The 10,380-nt window shown below is 35.6% G+C and overlaps 1 long non-coding RNA gene across 1 annotated transcript; it reads right to left on the bottom strand.

The window, feature by feature from the left end:
* Positions 1–707: 707 nt before the first annotated feature.
* On the bottom strand, positions 708–2,762 carry LOC121116434 (uncharacterized). The gene is made up of 3 exons (XR_005863857.2): positions 2,327–2,762; positions 1,328–2,020; positions 708–994 (listed from the first exon to the last, which is right to left on the bottom strand). It is a non-coding gene; the product is annotated as an uncharacterized lncRNA (long non-coding RNA).
* Positions 2,763–10,380: the final 7,618 nt, after the last annotated feature.

Raw genomic sequence — 10,380 nt, 5'->3', positions numbered from 1 at the left:
CGGCAACAAATAGTAATGGGAATGCAACTCTTGCTAAGAGTTATGAGATTGCTCCTAAAAAAATCTATTTTTTACTTTATATATACATAAAGACCCATATTTCAAAGACGTATTTTGGTCAATTATAAACTTTGTAGTCAGATTGGTGGGATGAGTTAGGATTCATAATCTATTAGCTATATTTTACTACTTTTATTTTATTTCAAAGGCTATATTTGCCGTGATATGGCTCTTTCGAACAATTTCTCATTGTTTTATTGTGACGATTAAATACTGTTACTTTAATTGAGATTGAGAATAAAAATAATTTTTTGATGGAAATTGACGATATTTCGACGATTAATACTAATGTAATCCACACTCAAAAATAATCCTATTAGATTTCCTGATTGTGTTGACGAGCCACTTATAATATATATTTTTTTCTTTTTTTCACCAAAATCATACATTGTGTTGCATTTAAGAGACAAAATCACATAAAATTCCAAATGAGTTTTTTATTTGCATATTTTAAAAAAAAAATGTTGGCAGTAAAGAAATGTGACAAATCACTTTTTTTTTTTTTTTTTTTTTTTTTTACTAATAGATGCAGAGTAAGTATTTTCTCCCTTTAATAAAACATATACAGAGTAGGACTCAAAACTTGCAGTAAGATGACTATTTAGGAAACCTTAATTTGTATAGAATCTAGAAAAAAACAACTCAAGAACAATAGGTGATATGTTTATTAAATTATTTAGCTACATTTTTGATTTAAAATATCCTCATTTACAAGCAATAACAACTTCAAAACGCAGGAAAATAGATTGGAAGCTCTTGACGATCCATGGCATCCCTCGCTATCATGATGGCAGTTCGAAGAGATTCCAAATTCGGATGAGAAGTGTGGCAGACATTCTTCTCCAAGATAATACAAACTACAAAGTCCAAGGGGTTGCGGTCAAGGCTGGAGGAGAGCCACATGGAGACAGACCTGAAGTCAGCCATATTATTCCTGTAGACATTTGAATCTTATTGACAGTATCGGATTGTAATGGACTTTTTGATACCGAGTGGTCTATTAAAATCTGAAAACTTTGAATTTTAAGCTTCAACAAGACATAATTTAAAAATTAACAATACAGAAACAATACAACAAAATTAATAATATAAATAGATGCAAGATGCGTGGCTGAGCTGGATTAATCATTAATATTGCTGTCCTTAGCGGTAATGATGGCTTCCACCTCGACATGTACCCAAAAAGGGAATTGGTATAAATATAGTAGGGGGCAAAAAGAGTTTCGGAAGAAGATGTGTTTCTTTTATTCCTGTTGTCAAAAGTTACCTCTCCATCCTGATATGGCTTATTCCATCCACTTTTTTATAGTACGCTGGATAGTCTCGTGGAAAACTACGATATTGTTTTGTATGGGCCCTCATGGACTTGAGAGTATTGGCCTGAGCTGTTTTTGTTTAACTCCTCTGGATCCAGTATAGCCTTTTTGACAGAGCCCTTCTTCCTCCCCAACGTTTTGACTTTCTGACGGCGTAGACTGGGGTCATAAAGACGCCCAATGGCTTGGAGTGCGGAAATGGAAATTCGTGGTTCAAAATCAAGTGTCATTTTCTCGACTTGTACGTAAGTTAGAGAGCTTAGGTTTGCTTTGTTTTATAACTACTTGTTTATACTTTAATATATCGGTAAATGAAGTAAATTTTATCACTCAACCTTCCTTTATTATTGAATTAGTAAGTGTTCAGATTTCAATGGACCACCTGGTATTGCGGGTAGTCCGGATGGAGATGCCAACAGGCTCTGCAGCCTTATCGGTACTTACACGGATCCGTAGTAGATTGCACATGCGTTGCTTTTTTTGCTGTTGCTTCGACATTTTTATACTTGAAGTACAAACAAAACTTGTGGTTATTGTTTCAGCTGTCGCTTGTTTGTGTTTGGAAGCCTCGTTATTAAAAAAACACATGGGTATATCGTAATTACATATTAATGCAAGTTTTGTGTCCCACTCCGTATAAGACCCTTGAACAAAAATGGTATTGATATATAGAATGCCTTAGAAAATTTCAGAATCAAATTGGATATTTGTCACTCAAAGCTCCTTTGTTCCAAAAAAATCATTTATGTCAACAGTAAAAATCTAATAAAATCGACATATACATACATATTTAAATGAATTATACTTAACATAAAACATTAAATTCTAACAAAGTTCAGAAGCTGAAACAAATATTAATTAGTTGTTTAATGTTCCTCGTTCATTAACAACGATTCCATCTCTAATTGTATGTAGACTGAAAAAAAAAAATATTAAGCAGGTTTTATTACCTTTATTTGTGGACTTATCATACGTGATTTGTATATAAAATCAGTCACGTCTATAAGTTTTTGTTTTCCTGTTTTCATAGCAAATTTACAAAAAAAAAGATGTTTTAATCTTCCTTATAGGGAAAAGTTCGATAAAAACAATTGATTTTGCACAAAAATATAAATTTGTAAGTAGACATATTAAAAAACGATTAAAATCAACATCCAAGTACTTTAATGCATGTTGTTGAAATGATTATTCTAGCAGTATTGCTCGGAGTCGTTAGGTATTGACAAAGAAACAAACTCTGTTGTTGTGTCTTGACGAGGGAGAGACACAAACTTATTTATAGTAGGAGAGATCCAGGATGACCGAGAGACATGAGGAAAAATCACGTGGAGGAATAATAGAACACTTATTTATAAGATCATGTGTATTCTTTATAATACAAAACCATACTCTAATTTATTTACAAAATACAAGACTATTTATAATGCGTAAACACAGTACTTTAATACATAAAAGAAAATACAAGAAGATAAGAACAAGGGGAAAGGAAATATGAAGTACATTAAATCGGCTTTAATAATATAGACTTGTTCTTATGATATAGAAGATAACTCCACAAGAAATCCTCTGTGATATTCACCATTTTTCATGAGCACATTCACACGTGGTTTCATAGTATTTAGAAGTTCTCCTCTTATGAATGAAATAATATTGATTACAGTTTGAGTAAATAAAAATCATCATTTATGCTATTGTATGCCAACAATAAACAAACTCGCACACCAAAAAATATTGAGAATTTACAACCCTACTGTGTGGTCCACGAAGATTTGAACACTTTTTAAATTTCAACAAGATATAATTTATTAATTAAAAAATAGAATTCCAATAAATTAATAATAATATTTAAATATCATCTCTCTTAATCATTAATGTAGCCGTCCTTAGCGTCAATTATGGCTTCCAGGCGTAGGCAGCCGGAGGCCAACCACCCGCTGCGGATGTAGTTCTTTGTCATGACGTCCCACTGCTGGCTGACAGTGCCTTTGGTACATTGGTGTTTGGATGACGTATATTGCAGGCCTTCCCCTGGTGTAGTCGAGGATTGGCATCAAAAGGCTGTAGGTGGGCAAAAGTGTCAAAAAAGAGTTCAAACGATTCTTGAAACGGAGCAGATGGGTTTCTTTCATTTCAGGTATCAAAAGTGGCATTTCCGCCCTCACAAGACCCTTTCTTTCAACATTTTTGATAGTTCTCTGAACATTCTGGTGTGAAACTGCAAGATTTCATGCATTGCATCCTTCATGAATTTGAGGGGATTGGCCTTGGATATTTTCTTTAGCACCTCCGGATCTAGTTTGGCTTTTTGGAGAGAGCCCTTAACCCTTTCCAGCGCACTTGCTGACGGTATAGACAGTGGTCTTGGAGACACCCCACTCCTTGGAGTGCACGAATGGAAATTTGACGATCACGTTCAAGTGTCATTTTCTCGACTTGTACGTAAACTAGAGAACTCAGGTTGTTGTTTGTTTTGTAACTAATTGCTTATACTTTAATATGTATCGAAATATGAATTAATTTCAATCACTCAACCTTTATTTATCATTGAATTAGTAAGTATTCGAATTTTAATGGACCACCCGGTACGTAAATTTACAAAGTGGGGATCCAAAATATGGTGTATCGTTTAAAAACACTTTTTTGTCATTATTTTTATTAGGATGTTTGATTACACAATAAAATGACACTTAAAATAAAAATTAACAAGTTTTACTTTTATCCCATGTCTCTATGTGTAAAAAATGTCGGAGCAAAAAAAATTCAGATGTTCCACCTTTTACCAACAATGTCATTACGAAGAAGTTGATATCTCTTCATAGACTGCCTTTAACATCAAGAAGTCAATGAAAGTCCCATATAGCCAATAATAACTAAAAATTATGCTGCTATAATATGGCTAACTTCTGTTATGCCTCCTTGGGACCCTTTTACCGCCCTGACCTCAATCCCCTTAACTTTGCATTTTTGAATGTTCTTGGAGTAGATTATCTGCCACAGCCTCTCATCCAAATTTTGATTTGCTTTGAGGTGCCATAATGACGACGTGATACGCCATGTACACACCCTTCATTGTCAAGAGCAGCATATTTGTTCACCAGCGAGTATAGACTGTTATTTCTTTTGAAGAAGGACATATTAAACTGAAAATATAGCTAAATAAAGAATTTAATCATATAACAAATTGGTTTTCTATAGTGTTTTTTCTTGATTTAATTTAAATCCCATTTTTGCAATTTGTCATGATGCGGCAAGTTTTGTATCCCCAGTTTTTATATATACTAATATGACACCTTCAGCGATAGCTATATATGCTCATTCTTAAAAATGGGTTCTTTGAAGACAAACCAACAAAATTCAGATAGAAATACACACTTTGTTTTATTAATATAGATATGATGACTCAGTAGATTATAAAAAAATATGAACTATATATAAACTTGGAATTGATACTAAAATATATGCCATGCAGTTATGTTAAACAAGGAACGTTTTTACAAATAAGATATTCCAAAGTTATTACATTTTTTCTCATCAATATTTTTATACCTACCAGCAATGCATATGATTTAAACTTCTTGAATGAGGGCGTAATGTATATTGGCAACAAAATTTTATTTTATTTTTACAAGTAATCAGAGAAAGTTTTTAAATGTTTTTTAAGTCTGTACCCATAAACCATAACTGAAGTAGTTGACTATGTAAAATAATATTTGTATGTGTGATATATTGAGTGTCGTGTATTTTAATAAAATGACTGGTCAATCTAAGCCCGTGTTTTTCCTGATATATTAATGCAATACTTTTAGCAAATCTACCCTTTATTATTTTACCGTTTTGTGTATGTACACGTTTGTGTTAAAACTAGTGGCTTATAAAGCTCAAGAGAATATAGTTCACCTTTTATCTTTATCCCTTGCCTAGTGTCTCCTGTATTCCTAACTGCCATCTCATCTAGGCGACTAGACATAATAGTAGTATTATTCTAATTAAGTCAATGGTAATACACCACTGAGCTCCGTGACGCGTACGTGGAAATGATGTTGGTTGAGGATCTAGAGGAGCTGGAAGGAAAGAAAAAGGCCGAATTAGTAACAATTATTCCAGACCACCTGTCTCAATGCAGGTGTGACCCATAGAGCATCAATTTTGATACCGCTGGTCCTACAGTCCCCTCAAACAATAATAAAAGCTGTCCCCAACGTCCACGGACATCTTGTGGGTAACCAACCTCAAGCCTTCGATATGAGTAGTGCTCGCAGGGGACACCAATGGGCGTCCTGGATGGACGAATTGAACAAATATGCCTCACTTTTTTGAGAAATGTCTGCCACGAAAAAGAAAGCCTTGTTGTTACACTGTGCCAGAGTGGGAGGGCAAAAATAGTTCAAGACCCTCAGCGTGTCCCTAGAGATGGAGGAAAATGAGTGGGAAACGGTAATTAGAGTGATGTCGAAGTCCCTCTGTTCTGCTGAGTCATTCATGTTTGAGCTGTTTAGGCTGTCCAAATTAAAAAGGTAATAGGGGAACCCATTGATTACTTCATCACCGGACTCAGAGGCTAAGCTAAGTTCGGGAAATTCATATGTAACGAGTGTTCTTCGTCAATTGAAGACGAAATCATTTTAGGTAATGTCCTAAAGAACACCTCTAACCCCAAACTTCGTCAAAATGCGTTCGAAAAAGGTTCCTTAAGTCTTCAGGAAGTATTGAAAAAGTCAGGACAATAGAAACATCCATTAATCCGTCCAAAGAGATGGAGATGGAGGACAGTGTGTTACTGTCGGAGTGCAAGGGATCTAAAAGTCTACACAAGCCCTTCAAGAAGAAGTCAGTATATAAGTCAAACTCCATACCTAAAGAACGTAAGTGTAACTTTTGTAACGGTAGACATCTATTTATTAAGTCCGAGTGTCCTGCAACGAGACGTGACTATAACCGGTGTGGCAAAACAGGTCACTTTGCCATTTACTGTAAGTCCCTAGTTTGTCGGCTTCATCGATCTCATTCCAAGAATCAAAGGTAGAGGATGAGAGAGCGAAAGCATATTTCTATGTTGATGGTCAAAGGATCAAGTTTTTACTGGATATGGGGTCCAATGTAAACATTCTTCCGTGTCAATACGTTACTGGAAGAAAATAGGAGCAAAATACGGGGTTATTCTGGTACTTGTGGGTGGAAAGATCCACATTATTGGTTCCATCTACCTTAGCACGTAAACTGATGTTGCAAAATTTTGTGGCGAGACGCTTTGCGATTTCAGAGGTAGGTCCACCAACGCTGGGTTTTCGTGACTGCCTCAGTTTTTCTTTTGTTACTTTACCCAACCACCCTAATTGATGCCGTGCCCTACAAGAACACATGGAAAGAGTGAAATATGTAAGAAAGAAGTAAAAGTCTATTTTTTAAGAATGGTGTTCACATATGAAACACATAAAGGTAATAGTCCACCTTAACGAGAACGCACACCCACTTTGCATACGCGTGTACCCCATACCTCTAGCCCTGCGTGAATAGGTGGCTGATGAACTTCAGGTCATGTAGATAGGGGGACACTAAGTAGAGTTCAATCTTTAGAGTTGGTGGCTCCTATAGTAGAGTAAAAGTGTTAAAGCCTAATGACAATGTGCAGATTTGTGCTGACATTACACCCACGATCTCTTCCATTGTGGATAAGCGTTTATACCGTATCCTTCACCCTGATGTGTTATTTACAGATCTTGCCGGGTCTAGCTATTTTTCAAAGTTGGACTTCGTCCAATACTATGAGCAGTACGCGTTGGACAATGAGTCAAAGAGATAATGGATATCAACACCCCATTAGGGCTCTTGAGATACAATACCCTACCATATGGACAAACGTCGGCTCCTTCTAGTGTGAAGACCGCGCAATATAAGCTTTTTGAGGAATCCCAAGAGTGAAAGTCTATAATGATGACGTCCTCATCTTTTCAAAGTCAATAAATGAACACCTTAAGACGTTGGAGGAAGTGTATCGTCGGATTGCCAAGACTGGTGCTCGTCTGGAAGCACTTAAGTGTAACATACTGATGAACGAACCATTTGCCTTTATCCACAGACGAACTTTCTTGCATCTCTGCAGTCTCCTTTCCTTCAGATTGTCTACAACAGGTGGTGTGGGATCGTTGTGTAAGAGTACAGCCCCTAGTTCTCCTTCACAGCCATCCCGATTGTCTCTTTGTCCACGTCCAACTCCTAAGAGAGGCGATTCGTGGATTTTGTGGGATCCTCCTTGATCTTCTTGTTCAGGTCTTCCAGAAACTCAGAGCCCCTTTTCAAGTTGTGTCTCCCACTTCCTTCATTCTTTGAGATGTATTTTCCATCCTTTTTCATATATGGAGCACTTCCAATGTCCATAATCTCTGCCACCACAGTTTATACATGCAGAAGGTCCGAGATCTTATGCCTTTTCGCTTCTTGCTCACTCATGATGAATGATTTGAGTAATGTATAAACTGTTTACTTATGTAGAAAGGACAGGAGATTCGGAATAGGCAGGAAAAACTAACAAAACCTCTTTAGTTCAGTTACATACTTAGCATTTATTAACAGTCGACCTTTACTTCCGAAACCTGAAGAGCTCAAGAGAATATAGTAACTTTTTATCTTTATCCCTTGCCTAGTGTACCTTTTACTCCTCACTGCCACCTCATCTAGGCGATGAGACATAATAGTAATATTATTCTAATTAAGTTAATGGGAACATTTAGCATCCTTTTTTTTGTTTGAAATATAGGTAATGCTTTTATTTTTTACAACACATAAGTACAACAGGGAGTTGTTCTTAAAAGCAGTGGTTCCCAAACTTTTTTACGTTCGAACCTTAAATTATATATGTAAGACAATGTGCAACCCCTACGTCTCTCATTGGAATATGAATATAAATTATGGAATGTATTTTATACCAATAGATTATTTGGTTTTTGCTGCATAAATTTTAAAGCTATTTTCTAGGAAAATTAGTGCTAAAGAAAAAATTTCACCACTATTTTTTCTTATTTTTTTCCATCCTGAAAAAAATAAATTTTCCAAAGCAATACTCCTAAATTGGGAGGGGAGTTATATCCCCTCCATCTCCTGGGATGTTCTCCGTTTCCTGGAACCCCCACTTTGGGAACCCCTGCTTTAGAGTGCCCCTGCTCTACTGCATGTAAAGAACAACAAGCTCTATTGGACGCATATTTACTTGTTTTGAATTGAATTAAAAAGAAAAAGTATATCAAAACATTTAAAAAATGCTAAAATTCAAGTCCATAGCGTAACTTTAGTATTTGGTGTATATATGATAAAAAATTACTGTTCACCCCCAGAGGGACACCAGTGTTCCATCAAATTTTAGCGAACCTATTGAAGTTATCACAAAAATTAGTTTTAATTATTTCTAATATGATCAAAGAGATCTAGAATGGACTAATTTTCTTTTCAATTCCTTGTGGGTCTGAAATGGATAACAAAGCATGTGTTTTAATACAAAGTGGCTTTCTTAGTACCGAGCCGTGCAAAATTATTTACCGATGATGTAAATATACTTTTTAAGAGGCTTTGTGGCAACCAATCTGATTGTTTCGTATTTTTACTATTATTACTCTTGAGCGTGCCAAAAAAATCTTGAATGATATCAAGAGCTCATCTGGGCACATCATCATTTTTTCAGATGAGAAAACTTTTACGGTCGATCCTGTTTTAAACAAGCAAAATGACCGTGTTGTGAGCTTTGGAGATGTTTGGAGATCCAACAGGAAGGCCATGAAGCCGGTATGGTTCCCCACTGGCTCAGATTAATAGCGGGGGATTATGTGAAGATTCTGGCGTCCCAGGTCCTTCCGTGGATCAAATCCATAGTCGGCAACTCTCCTTTAGTTTTTCAACAAGATGGTGCACCCGCCCACGCTTCAAAGAAAGCTCAGGAGTGGACAAAATGAACTTTTGGGCAAGGACTACTGGCCCCCTCAGAGCCCAGATCTGAACCCACTAGACTTCCTTATCTAGGGGCACGTGGAGACCAAGGCCTGCAAAAAACGACACAAGAACATAAATGCCTTAAAGGCTGCTGTCAACAAGGCCTTGGCCTCCATGGACGCCGATTACATCCAGCAAGTCTTTGGCAGCTTCAGACATCGTCTGACCCGTGTCATTGAGTAAGTGGTGGCTACATTGATTAAATTTGATCTTAAACTATTTTATTATTCTAGAAATGTATGAATAAATTGTTTTTCAAGTCATTCAAATGTCATTATTGTCCGCGATTTGTTCTGAACAAAAATCGGTAAATAATTCTGCACGGCCCGTTATAACATAATTTATAATACAATGGATTACATATGTATAAGTGGATTAAGCAATTTATATCTGAAAGAACAGGAAAAATACGTTAACATGGAGTATTTCTTTGTTTCCTTTAAGTAGCTAATTCTTTATTGGAGAAACAGTCTTAAAATTAGCTTTTAGAGCTTATTATTAAAATAGGTTGGACTCTTATTCTTTGTGAAGAAAGAAACTTTTATAACAATACTTATTCCTTAATAGTTTATATATTTTTTAAATCTAAATTAATAAAGCAAAGTTAATCTGTATGAATGTATAATTGCATACAAGAATAAAAAACAGTCATTTTTCATCTAAGAAATAACAATGTATTCATAAAAATTAATTTTCTCAGGCTTTTTGCATGTAGTCTCGACAGCGTATACATAGTACTCTCCAGTGTATAGCATATACATATTTTTGATCTAAGAATGTACAATATAGTCATATAAAAGAAACCTTGCTTAGCCAGGTAACACTCTAGAGACTAAAGTATTTCCTACCTTCTCACTCATTACTCCATATTTGGATTTTTGTGAAGCTGTTATTATTACCTTCTTGAGAAGAGAACATTTGAGTATTGAGTAATTACGTGAAAGTGTGTTAATCAAAAACGGAGATTAAGTCTGTGGATTTCTTTGGGAGTTATCTTCTTTATTATATCAGCAAAAAAATTATCTTA

Source organism: Lepeophtheirus salmonis, chromosome 4, assembly GCF_016086655.4.
Source record: "Lepeophtheirus salmonis chromosome 4, UVic_Lsal_1.4, whole genome shotgun sequence".
Lineage (NCBI taxonomy): Eukaryota > Metazoa > Arthropoda > Copepoda > Siphonostomatoida > Caligidae > Lepeophtheirus > Lepeophtheirus salmonis.
Note: the sequence above shows the minus strand (reverse complement) of the source record. Positions and strands in the feature narration are given on the sequence as shown.